The 18,257-nt window shown below is 46.2% G+C and overlaps 1 protein-coding gene across 5 annotated transcripts in view; it reads left to right on the top strand.

The window, feature by feature from the left end:
- The window catches only part of LRPPRC (leucine rich pentatricopeptide repeat containing), a 159,890-nt gene that overhangs the window by 67,939 nt on the left and 73,694 nt on the right, over positions 1-18,257 (top strand). The window lies entirely within an intron of this gene.

The raw sequence follows: 18,257 nt of genomic DNA, 5'->3' as shown, positions 1-18,257 counted from the left end.
CTCTCTCTCTCTCTCTCTCTCTCTCTCTCTCTCTCTCTCGGGAGAGAGCACGTTCCCCTCTCTCTCTCTCTCGGAGAGAGCACGTTCCCCTCTCTCTCTCTCTCTCTCTCTTCTCTCTCTCTCTCTTCTCTCTCTCTCGGGAGAGAGGCACAATTCCCTCTCTCGAAAGAGAGAGAGAGAGCACGTTCCTCTCGCTCTCTCTTGCTCTCGCTTCATCTCTCTCGAGAGAGAGAGAGAGAGAGAGCGAGAGAGAGAGCGAGGCGAGAGAGGAACGTGCTCTCTCTCGAGAGAGAGAGAGCGAGAGAGGAACGTGCTCTCTCTCTCTCTCGAGAGAGAGAGCGAGAGAGAACGTGCTCTCTCTCATCGACGAGAGAGAGAGCGAGAGAGACGTGCTCTCTCTCGAGAGAGAGAGAGAGCGAGAGAGGAACGTGCTCTCTCTCTCGAGAGAGAGAGAGAGCGAGAGAGGAACGTGCTCTCTCTCTCTCGAGAGAGAGAGCGAGAGAGGAACGTGCTCTCTCTCTCGAGAGAGAGAGAGAGCGAGAGAGGAACGTGCTCTCTCGAGAGAGAGAGAGAGCGAGAGAGGAACGTGCTCTCTCTCTCTCGAGAGGAGAGAGAGAGAGAGCGAGAGAGGAACGTGCTCTCTCGAGAGGAGAGCGAGAGAGGAACGTGCTCTCTCTCTCTCTCGAGAGAGAGAGAGAGAGAGAGAGAGCGAGAGAGGAATGTGCTCTCTCTCTCGAGAGAGAGAGAGAGCGAGAGAGGAACGTGCTCTCTCTCTCTCTCTCGAGAGAGAGAGAGAGAGCGAGAGAGGAACGTGCTCTCTCTCTCTCTCTCGAGAGAGAGAGAGCGAGCGAGAGAGGAACGTGGCTCTCTCTCTCTCGAGAGAGAGAGAGAGAGAGCGATGCGAGAGAGGAACGTGCTCTCTCTCTCTCTCGAGAGAGAGAGAGAGAGCGAGCGAGAGAGAACGTGCTCTCTCTCTCTCGAGAGAGAGAGAGAGAGAGCGAGCGAGAGAGGAACGTGCTCTCTCTCTCGAGAGAGAGAGAGAGCGACGAGCGAGAGAGGAACGTGCTCTCTCTCTCTCGAGAGAGAGAGAGAGAGGCGAGCGAGCGAGAGAGGAACGTGCTCTCTCGAGAGAGAGAGAGAGAGAGAGAGAGAGAGCGAGCGAGAGAGAACGTGCTCTCTCTCTCGAGAGAGAGAGAGAGAGAGAGCGAGAGAGGAACGTGCTCTCTCTCGAGAGAGAGAGAGAGAGAGCGAGAGAGGAACGTGCTCTCTCTCTCTCTCTCGAGAGAGAGAGAGAGAGAGAGCGAGAGAGGAACGTGCTCTCTCTCTCTCTCTCGAGAGAGAGAGAGAGAGAGAGAGCGAGAGAGGAACGTGCTCTCTCTCTCTCTCGAGAGAGAGAGACAGAGAGAGAGAGCGAGAGAGGAACGTGCTCTCTCTCTCTCTCGAGAGAGAGAGAGCGAGAGAGGAACGTGCTCTCTCTCTCTCTCGAGAGAGAGAGAGCGAGAGAGGAACGTGCTCTCTCTCGAGAGAGAGAGAGAGAGAGCGAGAGAGGAACGTGCTCTCTCTCTCTCGAGAGAGAGAGCGAGCGAGAGAGGAACGTGCTCTCTCTCTCTCGAGAGAGAGAGAGAGCGAGAGAGGAACGTGCTCTCTCTCGAGAGAGAGAGAGAGAGAGCGAGAGAGGAACGTGCTCTCTCTCTCTCTCGAGAGAGAGAGAGAGAGCGAGAGAGGAACGTGCTCTCTCTCTCGAGAGAGAGAGAGCGAGAGAGGAGAACGTGCTCTCTCTCTCGAGAGAGAGAGAGCGAGAGAGGAACGTGCTCTCTCTCTCTCGAGAGAGAGAGAGAGAGCGAGAGAGGAACGTGCTCTCTCTCTCAGAGAGAGAGAGAGAGAGCGAGAGAGGAACGTGCTCTCTCGAGAGAGAGAGAGAGAGAGAGCGAGAGAGGAACGTGCTCTCTCTCGAGAGAGAGAGAGAGAGAGAGAGAGAGGAACGTGCTCTCTCTCTCTCTCTCGAGAGAGAGAGAGAGGAACGTGCTCTCTCTCTCGAGAGAGAGAGAGAGAGAGAGAGAGCGAGCGAGAGAGGAACGTGCTCTCTCTCTCTCTCGAGAGAGAGAGAGAGCGAGCGAGAGAGGAACGTGCTCTCTCTCTCGAGAGAGAGAGAGAGAGCGAGCGAGAGAGGAACGTGCTCTCTCTCTCTCGAGAGAGAGAGAGAGCGAGCGAGAGAGGAACGTGCTCTCTCTCTCGAGAGAGAGAGAGAGAGAGAGCGAGCGAGAGAGGAACGTGCTCTCTCTCTCTCGAGAGAGAGAGAGAGAGAGAGCGAGCGAGAGAGGAACGTGCTCTCTCTCGAGGAGAGAGAGAGAGAGAGAGAGAGAGAGCGAGAGAGGAACGTGCTCTCTCTCTCTCTCGAGAGAGAGAGAGAGAGCGAGAGAGGAACGTGCTCTCTCTCTCTCTCTCTCGAGAGAGAGAGAGAGAGAGCGAGAGAGGAACGTGCTCTCTCTCGAGAGAGAGAGAGAGAGCGAGAGAGGAACGTGCTCTCTCTCTCTCGAGAGAGAGAGAGAGAGCGAGAGAGGAACGTGCTCTCTCTCTCTCTCTCGAGAGAGAGAGAGCGAGAGAGGAACGTGCTCTCTCTCTCTCGAGAGAGAGAGAGAGCGAGAGAGGAACGTGCTCTCTCTCGAGCGAGAGAGAGAGAGAGCGAGAGAGGAACGTGCTCTCTCTCTCTCGAGAGAGAGAGAGAGAGCGAGAGAGGAACGTGCTCTCTCTCTCTCGAGAGAGAGAGAGAGAGCGAGAGAGGAACGTGCTCTCTCTCTCGAGAGAGAGAGAGAGAGCGAGAGAGGAACGTGCTCTCTCTCTCTCGAGAGAGAGAGAGAGCGAGAGAGGAACGTGCTCTCTCTCGAGAGAGAGAGAGAGAGAGCGAGAGAGGAACGTGCTCTCTCTCGAGAGAGAGAGAGAGCGAGAGAGGAACGTGCTCTCTCGAGAGAGAGAGAGAGAGAGAGCGAGAGAGGAACGTGCTCTCTCTCTCGAGAGAGAGAGCGAGAGAGGAACGTGCTCTCTCTCTCGAGAGAGAGAGAGCGAGAGAGGAACGTGCTCTCTCTCTCTCGAGAGAGAGAGAGAGAGAGGAACGTGCTCTCTCTCTCTCGAGAGAGAGAGAGAGAGAGCGAGCGAGAGAGGAACGTGCTCTCTCTCTCTCGAGAGAGAGAGAGAGAGAGCGAGCGAGAGAGGAACGTGCTCTCTCTCTCTCTCTCTCGAGAGAGAGAGAGAGAGAGCGAGCGAGAGAGGAACGTGCTCTCTCTCTCGAGAGAGAGAGAGAGAGAGAGAGAGAGCGAGCGAGAGAGGAACGTGCTCTCTCTCTCTCTCGAGAGAGAGAGAGAGAGAGAGAGAGCGAGAGAGGAACGTGCTCTCTCGAGAGAGAGAGAGAGAGAGAGAGAGCGAGAGAGGAACGTGCTCTCTCTCTCGAGAGAGAGAGAGAGAGCGAGAGAGGAACGTGCTCTCTCTCTCTCGAGAGAGAGAGAGAGAGAGAGAGAGCGAGAGAGGAACGTGCTCTCTCTCTCTCGAGAGAGAGAGAGAGCGAGAGAGGAACGTGCTCTCTCTCTCGAGAGAGAGAGAGAGAGCGAGAGAGGAACGTGCTCTCTCTCTCGAGAGAGAGAGAGAGAGAGCGAGAGAGGAACGTGCTCTCTCTCTCGAGAGAGAGAGAGAGAGCGAGAGAGGAACGTGCTCTCTCTCTCTCTCGAGAGAGAGAGAGAGCGAGAGAGGAACGTGCTCTCTCGAGAGAGAGAGAGAGAGAGCGAGAGAGGAACGTGCTCTCTCTCGAGAGAGAGAGAGAGAGAGAGCGAGAGAGGAACGTGCTCTCTCTCTCTCGAGAGAGAGAGAGAGAGCGAGAGAGGAACGTGCTCTCTCTCTCTCTCGAGAGAGAGAGAGAGCGAGAGAGGAACGTGCTCTCTCTCTCGAGAGAGAGAGAGAGAGCGAGAGAGGAACGTGCTCTCTCTCGAGAGAGAGAGAGAGCGAGAGAGGAACGTGCTCTCTCTCTCTCGAGAGAGAGAGAGAGAGAGAGAGAGAGAGGAACGTGCTCTCTCTCTAGAGAGAGAGAGAGAGAGAGAGAGAGAGAGAGATTCATAGATTCATAGATGTTAGGATCGGAAGGGACCTCAATAGATCATCAAGTCCGACCCCCTGCATAAGCAGGAAAGAGTGCTGGGTCTAGATGACCCCAGCTAGATACTCGTCTAACCTCCTCTTGAAGACCCCCCCGGGGTAGGGGAGAGCACCACCTCCCTTGGGAGCCCGTTCCAGACCTTGGCCACTAGAACTGTGAAGAAGTTCTTCCTAATGTCCAATCTAAATCTGCTCTCTACTAGCTTGTGGCCATTGTTTCTTGTAACCCCCGGGGGCGCCTTGGTGAATAAATACTCACCAATTCCCTTCTGTGCCCCCGTGATGAACTTATAGGCAGCCACAAGGTCACCTCACAACCTTCTCTTGCAGAGGCTGAAAAGGTCCAGTTTCTCTAGTCTCTCCTCATAGGGCTTGGTCTGCAGGCTCTTGACCATACGAGTTGCCCTTCTCTGGACCCTCTCCAGGTTATCCGCATCCTTCTTGAAGTGTGGCGCCCAGAATTTCATGCAGTACTCCAACTGCGGTCTGACCAGCGCCCGATAGAGGGGAAGTATCACCTCCTTGGACCTATTCGTCATGCATCTGCTGATGCACGATAAAGTGCCATTGGCTTTTCCGATGGCTTTGTCACACTGCCGGCTCATGTTCATCCTGGAGTCCGCTAGGACTCCAAGATCCCTTTCCACCTCTGTGCCACCCAGCAGGTCATTCCCTAGGCTGTAGGTGTGCTGGACATTTTTCCTCCCTAGGTGCAGCACTTTGCATTTCTCCTTGTTGAACTGCATCCTGTTGTTTTCTGCCCACTTGTCCAACCTATCCAGGTCTGCCTGCAGCTGTTCCCTGCCCTCCGGCGTGTCCACATCTCCCCATAGCTTTGTGTCATCTGCAAACTTGGACAGAGTACATTTGACTCCCTCGTCCAAGTCACTGATGAAGACATTAAAGAGTATTGGTCCAAGGACCGAGCCCTGCGCGACCCCACTGCCCACACCCTTCCAGGTCGAAACTGACCCATCCACCACGACTCTCTGGGTGCGACCCTCCAGCCAATTCGCCACCCACCGGACTGTGTAGTCATCCATGTCACAGCCTCTTAACTTGTTCACCAGTATGGGGTGGGATACCGTATCGAAGGTCTTACTGAAGTCTAAGTATACGACATCCACCTCTCCTCCTGTGTCCAGGCATTTCGTAACCTGGTCATAGAAGGAGACTAGATTGGTCAGGCACGATCTGCCCGCCACAAACCCGTGCTGGTTTCCCCTCAGCATAATTTGCCCTGCCGGGCTCTCACAAATGTGAGCCTTGATAATTTTTTCAAAGACTTTACCAAGGATGGAGGTGAGACTGACTGGCCTATAGTTGCCCGGGTCCTCCTTCCTCCCCTTTTTGCAATGGGGACCACATTAGCCCTTTTCCAGTCCTCCGGAGAGAGAGAGAGGAACGTGTTCGAGAGAGAGAGAGAGGAACGTGTTCGAGAGAGAGAGAGAGGAACGTGTTCGAGAGAGAGAGAGAGGAACGTGTTCGAGAGAGAGAGAGAGGAACGTGTTCGAGAGAGAGAGAGAGGAACGTGCTCGGGAGAGAGAGAGAGGAACGTGCTCGGGAGAGAGAGAGGAAAGCTTGCTCGAGAGGCAGAGAGAAAGTGTTCTTGAGAGAGGGAGAGGAACTTGCCCGGGAGATGGAGAGGAAAGTGCGCTCGGGAGAGGGAGAGAGAGGAAAGTGCGCTCAGGAGAGAGGGAGAGGAAAGTGCCCTCGAGATGAGCACACTTTCCTCGCTCTAAGAGAGAGAGAGAGGAAAGTGCCCTCACGAGAGAGGGAGAGAGAGGGAGAGCGGAAAGTGCTCTCAGAGAGAGAGAGAGCGGAAAGTGCTCTCAGAGAGAGAGAGAGCGGAAAGTGCTCTCAGAGAGAGAGAGAGCGGAAAGTGCTCTCAGAGAGAGAGAGAGCGGAAAGTGCTCTCAGAGAGAGAGAGAGCGGAAAGTGCTGTCTCGAGAGAGAGGAAAGTGCGCGAGAGAGAGAGGGAGCGAGGAAAGTGCGCTAGAGAGAAAGAAAAGTGCGCTCAAGAGGGAGAGCAAGGAATTGGGCGCGCTCTCTTTCGAGAGGCATTATGCGCTCTTAAGAGAGGGAGGTACCGTGCGCTCGAGAGAGAGCAGGGGCGTGTGCTCGCGGGAGAGGGGCTTGGACTCGAGATAGAGGGGGGTGTGTACTTGAGAGAGTGGGGGCGCTTGCGCTTGAAAGTTGGGGCATGCGCTCTTTCTCAAGAGGGGGACGTGCAATCGGGAGGAGGGGCGAGAGAGAGGGTGGTGCGTTTGAGAGAGGAAGCGGCACGTGCTCTCGAGATGTGGCATGCACTCTCTAAAGAGAGGGGAGTGTGCATTCAAGGGGGGGGTGTTCTCTCTCGAGAGAGAGGGGGGCACGCGCTTAAGAGTGGGGGTGTGCGCTTGAGACCGAGAGGGGGGCATGCGTTCTCTTGGAGGGGCATGCGTTCGCAAGAGAGAGGGGGGCATGCGTTCGCGAGGGGCGGGGCGTGCGCTCGAGGGGGCGGCGTGTGCTCAAGGGAGAGAGGGGCGTGCTCGAGAGAGAGAGAGGAGGGCCGTGTGCTCGAGGGGTGGGCATGTGCTCGAGAGAAGGGGGCGTGCTCAGAGAGAGGGGGGAGTGCTCAAGAGAGTGGGGGTGTGCCCAGTTTATTGAGAGAGAGAGGTCGGGGCATGCCCACTCTCTCTGTCTTGAGAGCAGGGGGCTGACAGTGCGCTCTGTCGTACCTTATCTTCATCAACATCTTGGCCTTTTTGGTAGGGGAAATACCATGACCACCAAGATGGTTTTCCTATTGGCATGAGTAAACCACTTTGTGGGGGGTAGTAACCTGACTGAGGTAATGTATAGTTAGCCTCACATTTTCACTTCTAGTGGGAAGCTCTCTGCTATAGGTTGACTTTATGGAAATAAGTCTCTTCCCTAACTTGATGCTGCAGCTATATGGCAGAGGGCAAGTGAAACTCAGGGGCATACAAACCCCAAGTCTCCAGGCACATAGGATTCACACCAAAGGATTTAGAGACACCTGAAGCCCCAAGCTGAGGTTATCAAGAACCATATGTGGCCCTGCTACCGCCAAGGATACTTGTTGGTAGCAGGGTTATATATGGGTTTTGAATAATTCAAACAGATATGGATCTGATCTGCCTAATTTCATGACTTGGGACATGAAAAATTTTCCTTTAAAAAAAAAAAAAAAAAAGTCTGCTCTTGAGCGAAACAAGGTTCTTTGGGTAAATCTGGTATCTTTTATTAGACCAACTCAAATAGTTGGAAAAAATCTTCTTTGCAAGCTTCTGGGTATTAATACCCTTCATCAGGCTGAGGAAGCACCTGCAGTTGGTGTGTGCTCTTCCTGGATGGAATGAGTAGTAAAGAAGCCAGAGGCTGGTATGTGTGCAAGGAAGACAGTCAGTGGCAATGTAAATTAAGGAGTCAGTGGATGAGGGACAGGTTGGGGGAGGATGGGAGTGAATGTAGCCGGGAACTAGTGGAGAGGTACATGGGGAGTTGGATGTTAGACAGGTTATAACGTGTCATAAATGAAATGTGAGAAATGTACCCCCACAGGTAATTGGGTATTCTTGTCTTTGATAGTTTTCCAGTGTGCGTTCATTCTGGCGCACAGTTGTTGTTTGGTCTCTTCTACATATTTTCCATCAGGGCATTTGGTGCCTTTGGATGAGAGAGATTATATTTCTGGAGGTGCAGCTGTAAGCTTCAGGAATACTGATTTTTGTGAGGTGTAGTAATTGTGGGGGTGGTGGAGATATGTTGGCAGGTTTTATATTTTTTGTCATGGCATGGCCTGGATCCATTCAGTGTGTTTGGGGCCGTACAGACAAAGAGAGAGAGAGAGAGGAGGAAAGTGCATTCCCTACTTTTTTTGTACCAGGACCAGAGCTGACCCAAGCAGGGTGCAGGGCCCAGGGCAAATGGGCCTGTGCAGGGCCCTGCCCCCATCCTGATCCTGTGCGGCCTGGATGCAGAGATTTTGCTGCTGCCATTGGCGGTGGGTTGGGGGAGGTAGTGAGTAGCCAGGTGTGAAGCCAGCAGCGGTGGCATGGAGTCACTGCAGCCGCTCCACTTAGCTCCGCAGGGCCCAGGACAGATGCCCTGATTCATGTTTCCCACTCTTCCCCCCCCCCCCGGGACGGCCCTGAGCAGGACCAGTTTGTAAACATCAATGGCCAGCCCTGACCCAGTAAATAGGTTAAGTAGAAAACAGCCCCTGGCCCTGTTGGTGCCCCTCACCCCTGACCTGCTGCCTCCAAGCCCCCAGTGTGTGGGGTGGGGTGCACATGGGGTGTGTATGGGACATGGAGGGGCCCCAAGTAAGCTGGAACTCTGCCAGCCTGCAAGGGAAAAACCACAGTTTCCCACGCTTCTGCCTTTCAAAGGATAATCCATTTTGTTCACGACCCTTTCATCTATTCTTGTGAGCCACTTCTGGGTCGCAACCCATGGTTTGAGAAATTATGCTGTAGATAGGAGAAATCTGCACTCTCTAGAGAGAGGGGGGAAAAGCATGCTCTCTAGAGCAGGGGTGGGCAAAATACAGCCTGCAGAGAGGGTCTTTCTTCAGCCCACGGCAGTTCCCTTAGTCCCACCTTGCCCAAGCACCGTCCTGTCCAGCCATGGCACATATTGCTGTTGCCTGGGCATGTAGCAGGGTTGAGGCTGCTCCATGGGTGGACTGCCTTTCTAGACAGCCCAGGTAGCAGCAGTTCCTTCCAGCTGCCGCCACTGCCTGGCCCCAGCCTTGTGGTTCCAGCAGGAACCCATGCACAGCTCCGACCTAGCATTCCCCATGCCTACTCTGGACTCACCTGCACTGAGCAGTGGTGGCGCCAGGCAGAAACTGTTGCTCAGTATAGGGGAAAAGCAGCCCCTCCCCTTTGCCACTGCCAGGCGCTTTCTACTGCAGCCTCCTGGACTCCACACCGGGATCTCCACTGCTTCCAGGCTGCCCAATGGAGCAGCGGTAACAGCACAGAGCAGATGCAGGGCAGCCTAGCGCGGTGTCCAGCTGGCTGTAGCAGGAAGCACCTGGCAGCGGCAAGGGGGAGGGGTCACTTTCCCCTGCCCTAAGCAAATTTCTTCCTGGTGCTGCTGCTCGGCACAGGTAAGACCATGTCGGGTTGGGGTTGTGTGCACGTGGGTTGCCATTGATCTACTCCCACTGGGATGAGTCTAGAGCAGGTGTTGGTCGGGACTGGGGCTGCAACAGGAAGGCACCGCAGGGCTCGTGGGCTGTTCCGGGGTGGGGGCAGGTGCTGACTGGCTCAGGGGGGTACACATGGTGGGCTCCCATGCACACCCTACCATACCCACAAACCTTCCCTCTGCAAACAGCACAATCGCACTGTCCCCCACACACAGTCACACACCCCACAAACATTGCAACCACCCTCCTCGACACTCCCCACACACCCCCTCACACACCCGTGCGCCTCTGGGGGGAGCCCACTTACTGCTATATGCACACCCGCAAACCCCATACACACCCACACATCTCCACAAACACTCCCCTACAACCTCCCCTATACCCATCAACACTCCCCACAATATACAAGAGTAAGACTTTATTTTGCGATATTATACAATACACTATATATGCTATGCAAACACACAGAAATCAGGACAATTTAAACACACGCACACACACACACACACACACACACACACGATTAAATATTGACAATAACATATTGTTTTTTTCTGGTTCCAAGATGGCAAAATCCCATCCCAAAAGGAGTACTTTCAAGGGCAAGGGGAAGGACTTCTGGTGGCAAAGGTCAGAGGGTAGGGGGCAGGACTTCTGGTCCCAAGAATGGTGACTGGGAGTGGGGCACCTGTCAGGGGGCAGGGCTACCAATAGTTTACCAATTCTCATTAAGTGGTCCTATAGCCAAATGAATTGCCTGCCCCTGCTGTAGAGGAAAAGGGGGAAAGCACTCTTCGGTGGGGAAGTGTGCGCACGAGAGAGAGATGGGGGGAAGTGCTCTAGAGGGAGAGTAAGGAAACACTCTCCAGAGAGGTGGAGGGGAAAAGCGCTCTCTAGAGAGAAAGGGAGGAATAGCACTCTAGAGAGAGCAGGGGAGTACTTGACAGAGAGGAAGAGGGAAGCGCTCAGGGGGATGCGCTATCAAGATGGGAAAAGAGGGGATGTGCTCTCTCAAGGAAGGGGGGGATGTGTGCTCAAGGGAGGTGGGGAAGGGCAATGGTGGGGAAGGGCTCTCAGAGGGAGGGAAAAGGGCTCGCGAGAGGGAGATGGGAAAAGTTGAGATGGGAGTTGAAAAGCCCTTAGGCAAAGGGAGGAAATGCTTTCTCTAGAGCAAGAGAGGAGGGAAATATCTCTTTAGAGGGGGGTATCTCTTGAGAGCAATGGAGAGGGAAAAGTCTTGTAAGAGAAGGTAAAATATTTTTCTTGATTTTAATACATTGATCTAACAGTGATGCACTACACATTATTCAGCTTTGTTGGTGTTATTTAGTAAGCAAGGCAGGTTAAGTTCTTAAGGTAGCTTACCTGAAATCGTAAGTGACCTACATGCCAGAAAATATTTGCTGTTACACTTTGAACTGCTTAGTAAGAAAAAATTACTGCATATTTAATATAAGTTACTGTCCAGCACCATTGCTTACGGAGTTGTATGCAGTACTACAGAATAGTATACCTGTTAATTGTATATTATTCCGCAGTTAAGAATTTCTTTGTAGGTACAAAGGGGCAGTAATAGTGGTTACAGATTCAGCTTTTAGATTTCCTAACTTTCCTGAGCCTGCTTAGCTATATAACTCTTCCCTTTTGATAAAGTAAAATTTTGGGTTTTTTGAGATTGGGTAGTTTTGTTTTGGGTTTGTTTGTTTTTTTTAAATGAAAAAGAATTTTGTAACAGAAATATTTGGATAGACACCACTAGCCTTCCTACAAGAGAGGTCTACAAGAGAGCTCCTTTCTTACATGTTTGGAAAGTCTACAAAAGAGAACCCCCTTTCTTTTGACAGGAAGCATCATGTAACCAGTAACCCTGTTTTCCTTTTATTTTATTTTTTAATAGCATAAATATTTTACTTTAAATCTCAATTCAAATTCAGTCAGCTAACTTCAGAGAAGTAACTTATTCTCTCACATTTTATTCTGGCAATGGTAAAAGTTTTTGGAAAGCTGTGTATGACTAAACATAGGATTACAGCGTTAAAATAATTTCATTTGCTACATTTGCTATGTGCCAGTGAGTCAACTTGGATCATGGTGTTAACTTGATCATGCAGCCTGATGCTGAGGTGCTGGACAGTAGTTGTGGGTACATTGATGTTACTGTGGGATGATATGTGGGATTTTCTAATGACTGGTGGAACTGGCTCTGTTGGTTTAATTTGTTTTATGGGTGGGGGGGAAAGAGTGGGGAATTCTTCCCCCCACCTTTTTTTTTTTTTCTTTTATTCCCACCTTTAGTAATGGGGAACAGGACCCCTCTGTTGGTTCTTTGGAAGATTGAAGTCATTTAGCTTTCAGAAACTTGCTTCTTTATCACCAATGTTCATCTTCCTAAACTAAAAACTTTTACATTTTACAAGACAGTTTCAGATGCTCATTCCTTCTATCAAGGTCATTCACAATCTTCCCATAGTCCTCAAATTCCTAATATTCCTAATTTAAAAAAAATAGAAAAGAAAAAGAGAGATTTTGAAATATTGGCAGATATAACAAGGAGCTGACAAATGTACCCAGGGAGAAAATGTATTCCCTTCTGCTGCTTATTTTTGGTAGATAAATTGGGAAATTGCTATTGCCAATTTCTGAAACATTATTGTAGAAATAAGATAAACAATGTGTCATATAATTCACCAAGTTGAAGTTTTTATTTTGATTTTAAAAATAATCATTTTTAGTGCGAGCTTTTGTATGGGCGTATGAGCACTGAATTTTTCCCCCAAAATGTAAATTCATCGGGAAGAATGTCAGAACAGTCCCCATTTCAGATCTTTGGTCCCTTTTTTCAAAATAATAAACTCTGAAAGTTATGGCAAAGTATCATTAGGAAGTTTTAATTTGAAGCAATCCAGTCTTCTACAGAAATTTAATAAGCTTGAATTTTGGTTAAAAACCTTGTCTTATGTTTGAACCAGTTCTTCCAGTTGTTGATAATGGGGAAAGGTTAATGCTATGATAGTGTGTCTTACCTGGGTAATATGAAAATCCTTATGGATTTAGGGTTGCTGTGGGGAGAGAGAGGCTGGAGTTTTTTGGTTCTTTGGTTCTTCACTCTTCTCTGTCAACTATCAAGGGAAACCTAATGAAACTCTAGAAGATTTAAAGAACTGTGAAGAAGTTTGTGAAGTTGATCTGTTTGTGTGCTACACAGTACTTTGATAATCTTTGTTTACTGGAGGAGATCTAAAACAGCTACAATAGCTACTGCTTTTGATCTTACTAGATAGTTATATAATCAGATTTTACAGATTTAAATGTAAATTTTCTATAATGCACAAATTTGCTTAAAATTATAATAGGCAACCATTGATCCTCTGGATTATGGTGTACACATAAAAGATCTAGTCAGATGTCTGATGAATCTGTTTGTATCTGACAGGCCCAAAAGTAACACAGCTTGTTACGCAGATCCATATGTTGTCTAAGTTGGAGTCCAAATTTGCAGCAAGTTGCTTTCTTTCTTGCTTTGTTTCTATCCTCTGGATCCAAGCCCCTTCATGTTGACTTGTTCCCTGTGCCAGATGTTCCTTCCAAATCAGACAAGATTCTGCATACTCCTCCCAGCTTTCTATGTTGATATTGAACGACTTCATATAATTTTTGCATGCATCACCGTATCGCCATAGTGGGCAACCCTTTTTTTTTTTTTTAGAGCTGCTATGAATCACACTATACAAAACGTTTTTGAGGATACAGTCTTCTCCCGTTCTCCAAACGTGGCAATGAATTCATATATATTTATACGTTTCCTCTAAATTGAAACTATTTAGCACTTCAGGTTATATTTATAATCTCCCAGGTGTGTTTTTTTTAATACTTTTGAAAACTTTTCCAACTTTACTGAGGAAATTTCCAGGGAACTTTAAATAGAAAAAGCATGCATTAATTCGAATCTGCATGAGCAAAATATTTGGTTTTATGGGTCAGATCAATAAACACATCCAGTTTAATCGGGAGTTTCAGTTTAAAAAAATTCTTGAAACTTCAGTTGAATTGCATTTCTAAAAAACTATAAACGAGAGCTTAAATTCATATTGTCCATTAAAGAGCACCGATGGTTTAGTTTGAGGTCCAGTCTTTGGAAACACGCATGTATTTCATTAGCTTTGTGTAGCATGTATGTGGATGCAGTGGAAATACTGTGTCTTGCTTCTAGCTCATCTGGGTTTATATCCACATGTGTGTTTTCCTTTGTTAGAGATGATCCTGTGGCAAATATTTTAAGTTTAGTGACCTTTTACCTTGCTATTTTAAAAGTAGGCAATACTAGAAAAAGATAATTATTGCTTATCTTAAAGGATAGGATTTCCCCCCTAACTTTCAGCATCTTTATTACAAATCTTTGCCTTATTTTTTTTTTTTCTTCCTGGTTTAAAATTCTTAAGTGCTACAAGGAAATTAAGGATATTTGGCTCTCTTACTCCATTATTGCAATTTGGAATTTAGCATCATCAGTGCCAAAGGACAAAGTGGCTCATTTGCCCAAGGGGGACAGGACAGTGATAAGATGATTTTTCGTCAAGGATCATTGGGTCGTAATTAAGTTACATTCATGGCTATTGCTTTTTGAAGGATGATTGGTAAATGACAGGCTTCATGTGCTTAGTACGGACAGTGTTCACTAGGGTTTTTTCTCCCTCTGTCAGAAAATCCTGTTGAGCCTGATAATGTAAATGTGGCATTTTATTCTGAACAAAAGAGCAGGGAAATGAGCTATCTTGTCTAATCATTCAGTTGTTTAACACCGACTTCCAGTTTAGACTCAATTGGCTGGAAAGCACTTGACATGTGAAGTTAGTGCTGTTCGGAACGCATGTTTGAGTAAATTTTAAAGTAAGTGACAGCTAAATTGTACCTAGGGAAATTACAAAGCCTTCAACACAGTTAATTTTTTGGGGAGGATTAGTTGTAATTGCAACACCAGTCTCCTTGAAGATTCCTCAGTATAGCTGATGAACAGAAAAACATTTAGCTCTTTCAAGAGTCCGTTCTCTTAACAGAATAATTTTTGTAAAGCTGATTGTACCTTACTGAATTGATTTCCCTCCATGCTAACATCTGCTTCAGATTTGCAGAGGATTTGTTTTAAGAGTGTCCGCCTGCGCCCCCCCCCCCATCCCTTTTTTCTCTGTCTCTCTCTGTGTCTGTCTCTCTCTCTCTAGTGATTTCAGGTTTGAGAGCTTTTCAATCAGTAAACCCCTTAGGTAAATTGCCACTTCACTAAAGCTTTATGCATAATGTTGCAGCACTTCATTCCAATTAAAATCAATATTTGGAGTCTTATTTTTATCAAGCAGACTATCTGATTGTAAGTAAGGAAAGTTGTAAGTAAAAGGGTTAAGTGTAGAGCTATATTCTTGAAGCAAGACAGGAGAGGCTTATTTTATTTGAAGTTAAAATGGGTGTATGAGAGAAGGATTTAGGTACTGTACATTATTGTTACAGAACTTGATTATGCAGTCACTTATGCATGTGGGTAACTTCACCTGAGCAGACAGTCCTACTGAGTTCATTGGATAAAATTAATCTTGGGCATTTTTTCTGGATTGGGCCCAAAACATCCAAGCACCCCAGACAAAAAATAACTTGCTTCCTTCTGTCCTATACTTAGAAAAGTCTGAATTGAGGAAAAATGCTGAGTTAGGGCTCATCTGTCATTATGTGAGGGACAAGCATAATACACTTATGCCAGAGACTGCCTCTGTCATTTAGGTTATGATAGCATGCATCTCTCTTTATTAAATAAAGCATCTTCAGTGAGAGAAGCAATATTCCAACTGTTTATTTATATAATTTTTTTTAAAAAACAAGAGTAGGTTTGTACCTTAGAAAAGGAAGACAAATGCCATTTCAATAATAATTAAGAAAATAAAACTTGAATAGCTAACCAGTAAAAGCAAAAGCAAAACCATTTCTGTTCAGTGAAACATAGATCATGTGAGTTTGTTTTACAAATGTATGCCTCTCTTGATTAACACATGGATACAGTTTTGCAGGAGCAGTTGTGAATATTGGATCTGCACCTCACCTAAAACCTGCTAAAATCACTGGCTCCGTTAATTAAAGTGGGCTTTGGATCAGGAATTCAGTCAATTTTATTATCCTCTGGGGCATTTAATTTGGCTGTTGATGAATGTTTGTGACATACAAAGACTGTTTAATATCTATTCAGTTACATATACACAAACGCATCCTGTTTTAAAATGAGTTGATTATGTCTACAGGTTAATCATGAAACTGTTCATAGTTTTAAAATGAAGAATTAATGTGAACTTCAGCAAAGGCTGAGGTTTATGACAGAATTGTAACACTCGTGCATGGAGGTGTACTTTCTTTAAAGCAGTTTTTACAAGAATTTACAGATACTGTGACTTAGAGTAAATCACATTAACCCAAGCACAAAGTCATTTAAGCCTTCTAATGTGTGGTGGGGAAGGGGGGGGGTCATTACAGTACTGAGTCAATTTCATTTTTATTATAAATTTTTGTGTTGAGATTTTGTTTATTTTCTTTTTTGCTTTGAATAGTCATTGACTACCTATCATATGCATTTAACTTACAAATATTTTGTAGTAAATCGTGGTGGTTTAACCTTGAAGAATAGAAACTTTATAGCAACATTTAATGAATGAAATTTGGACAAATGAAGTAGGTTTTTATCTATAATCTTAAATCCATGTAAGAAGTTTGGCTGCCTAAAGCGCAAACCTACTTGGGGTCTGAATGGGGTACATCCGTATCTGGTATAAACAGCAACCATAATAACATTTATAATATTTCCATTTTTGTTACCTGTCTTTCATTGACTTATTCTGCACACACAATATTAACATCTTTGGAAGCATACGTTTAGAAACCAAAAACTCTTAATGTCCCTATTTGATTGACATTCCAATTATTCATTCATTTATTTATAGCTTTGACCTAAAAACAGTCACTCTAATGCTGTGGGAATACAGCTGAGATGATACTATTGCAGTTTGAGAATCAATCTGAAAAGCTGAATTTACCACTGAAAACTTTAATTTGAACATATGAATGTTGTTGTGCCCCAGAAGAAATTGAGAGTGGTTTTCTGTAGAACTGATTTTAAAGGTGTTAACAGAACTTGCATCTAAAAGCAGGAGAAAATAATGATTATATAAAGCTTTATATCCATCTCTGGTAGCTACCATAGTATTTCTCTTGTATGACAGTAATCTAGCCTGCAACATCGACTTGCAGTTTTGAAATTAACCTGTAATTTTGTCTTCACCCCAAATGACAAAAATTCAAATGACTCTGTGGGGTACCAGAAGATGCACTGTAAACAGGGTTTAGTAAAGGGGATAAGGTAGAGATCCATCAAGTTACACTCATTTTCAGACTGTCAGTATTATTGCAATTAAATTAACACTTCTGCATTTTACCTTTTAGTAGATTTTAAAATATTAATCCAGATAAGATGGTAACGACTTCTAGAGTGGAATAACATTTATGTAATAGAATATTTTTGAAAGTGAAGAGAAGGTCATATATTTGCAGAGGCTGATTTGACAGTATTGCTTCCTTAATTCAAGTACTGTTTAGGTGGTCAACAGAAATTTCTGAAAAATTCAAAATAATTTCCCTGTATCAAGTCAGCAATTATAATGTTCACTAGCCTATGGTAACACGGTTTTTAGGATGCTCTTTTCTTGCCCATCTACCCACGTTCCCTAATCTCTGCATATTTTGGCAAGATATTTTGTCAACAAAAAAGTTGGGGAGGGGGTGCCACTCACAAATACTATACTAAATATTGTTCTTTGCTTTGTTCATTGTTTTAAAATATCTTCTACGTAGGTAACTCTTCTCCAAATCATTACTTAAGTCTCCTATTTCCTTGTAACTTTCGTACCTTCTACTTCTGAAATCCCTATACTTTACGAAGTACAGGTTGAGCTGATATGTTGGTATATATTATGTTAGATTAGCAGGGTTAACGTGTGGCAGGCATACCACAAGTAGCATTGGTTAGCCTCCTGTGTGTAGCCCATAGCAGATTGGGTAGAGGGCGCACGACAGAATCCAGAGCACATCAGGCAGAGGAAGAGGATTGGAGTGGCACTCAGTGAAGATGCAGGACTAATCTGTGGTACACTTGCCAAAAAGGTTGGCCCCCAGGGTGCTAGATTATAAGGTCTCCAAGACAACCATCCTATTTGGTTTATGTTTTATTTTAAAATGGTTACAGCACTCCAGGTTTCTTAGAGCACTGTACAAATTCTTAACCCTCAGATTAAACCTCTGGATGAATGAATATTTTTAAAGAATATATTGAAATTCCAGGTTGCTTTGTGGGTATCCTGTGAACCTGTATATCATCCAACAGAAAGCAAACTTTGTGGATCTACTTAGAGCCCATCTTCTTTGTACAAATATGTAAAAAGAAATATCACAGTTCTGAAATAACACTAAACATATAAATCAGTGTGGTGGGCTGTACTTGCATCTGCAAGAGGTGTGAAACAAGAACTCTAGCAGGCAGTGTGGGGTACTTAATCAGTTGAAGCAGTTAAAAATTGAAAGCGTCTCAAAATTTAATATCAGGTAACATTACTAATTTAATTTCAGTTTTTAATATTTAAATGCAGCTACCATGGCATTTCTAATCTGCTGCAGTAGTGGGCTTAATTCAGGGAAATGCTGCAAAAATTAGGTTCAGCTTGTTGCATAGTGTACAGACCTCTAAATACAGTTAAACCATAGTGAATAATAGTCACAAAATCTACTCAGAATTCTGAGAATGAAGATCTAGTCCTTAGGGTTGATAGTGGCTGGTGTTTCTCTAAGTCGCTGTAAAAAAAACTTAATTTATGACAAACACAAAACAGTTGAGCATTTACAAATTTGCCATTTGAATTTACATTTAAAAATA

The sequence above is a fragment of the Alligator mississippiensis genome, chromosome 1 (genome assembly GCF_030867095.1).
Source record: "Alligator mississippiensis isolate rAllMis1 chromosome 1, rAllMis1, whole genome shotgun sequence".
Taxonomy (NCBI): Eukaryota; Metazoa; Chordata; order Crocodylia; family Alligatoridae; genus Alligator; species Alligator mississippiensis.
Note: the sequence above shows the minus strand (reverse complement) of the source record. Positions and strands in the feature narration are given on the sequence as shown.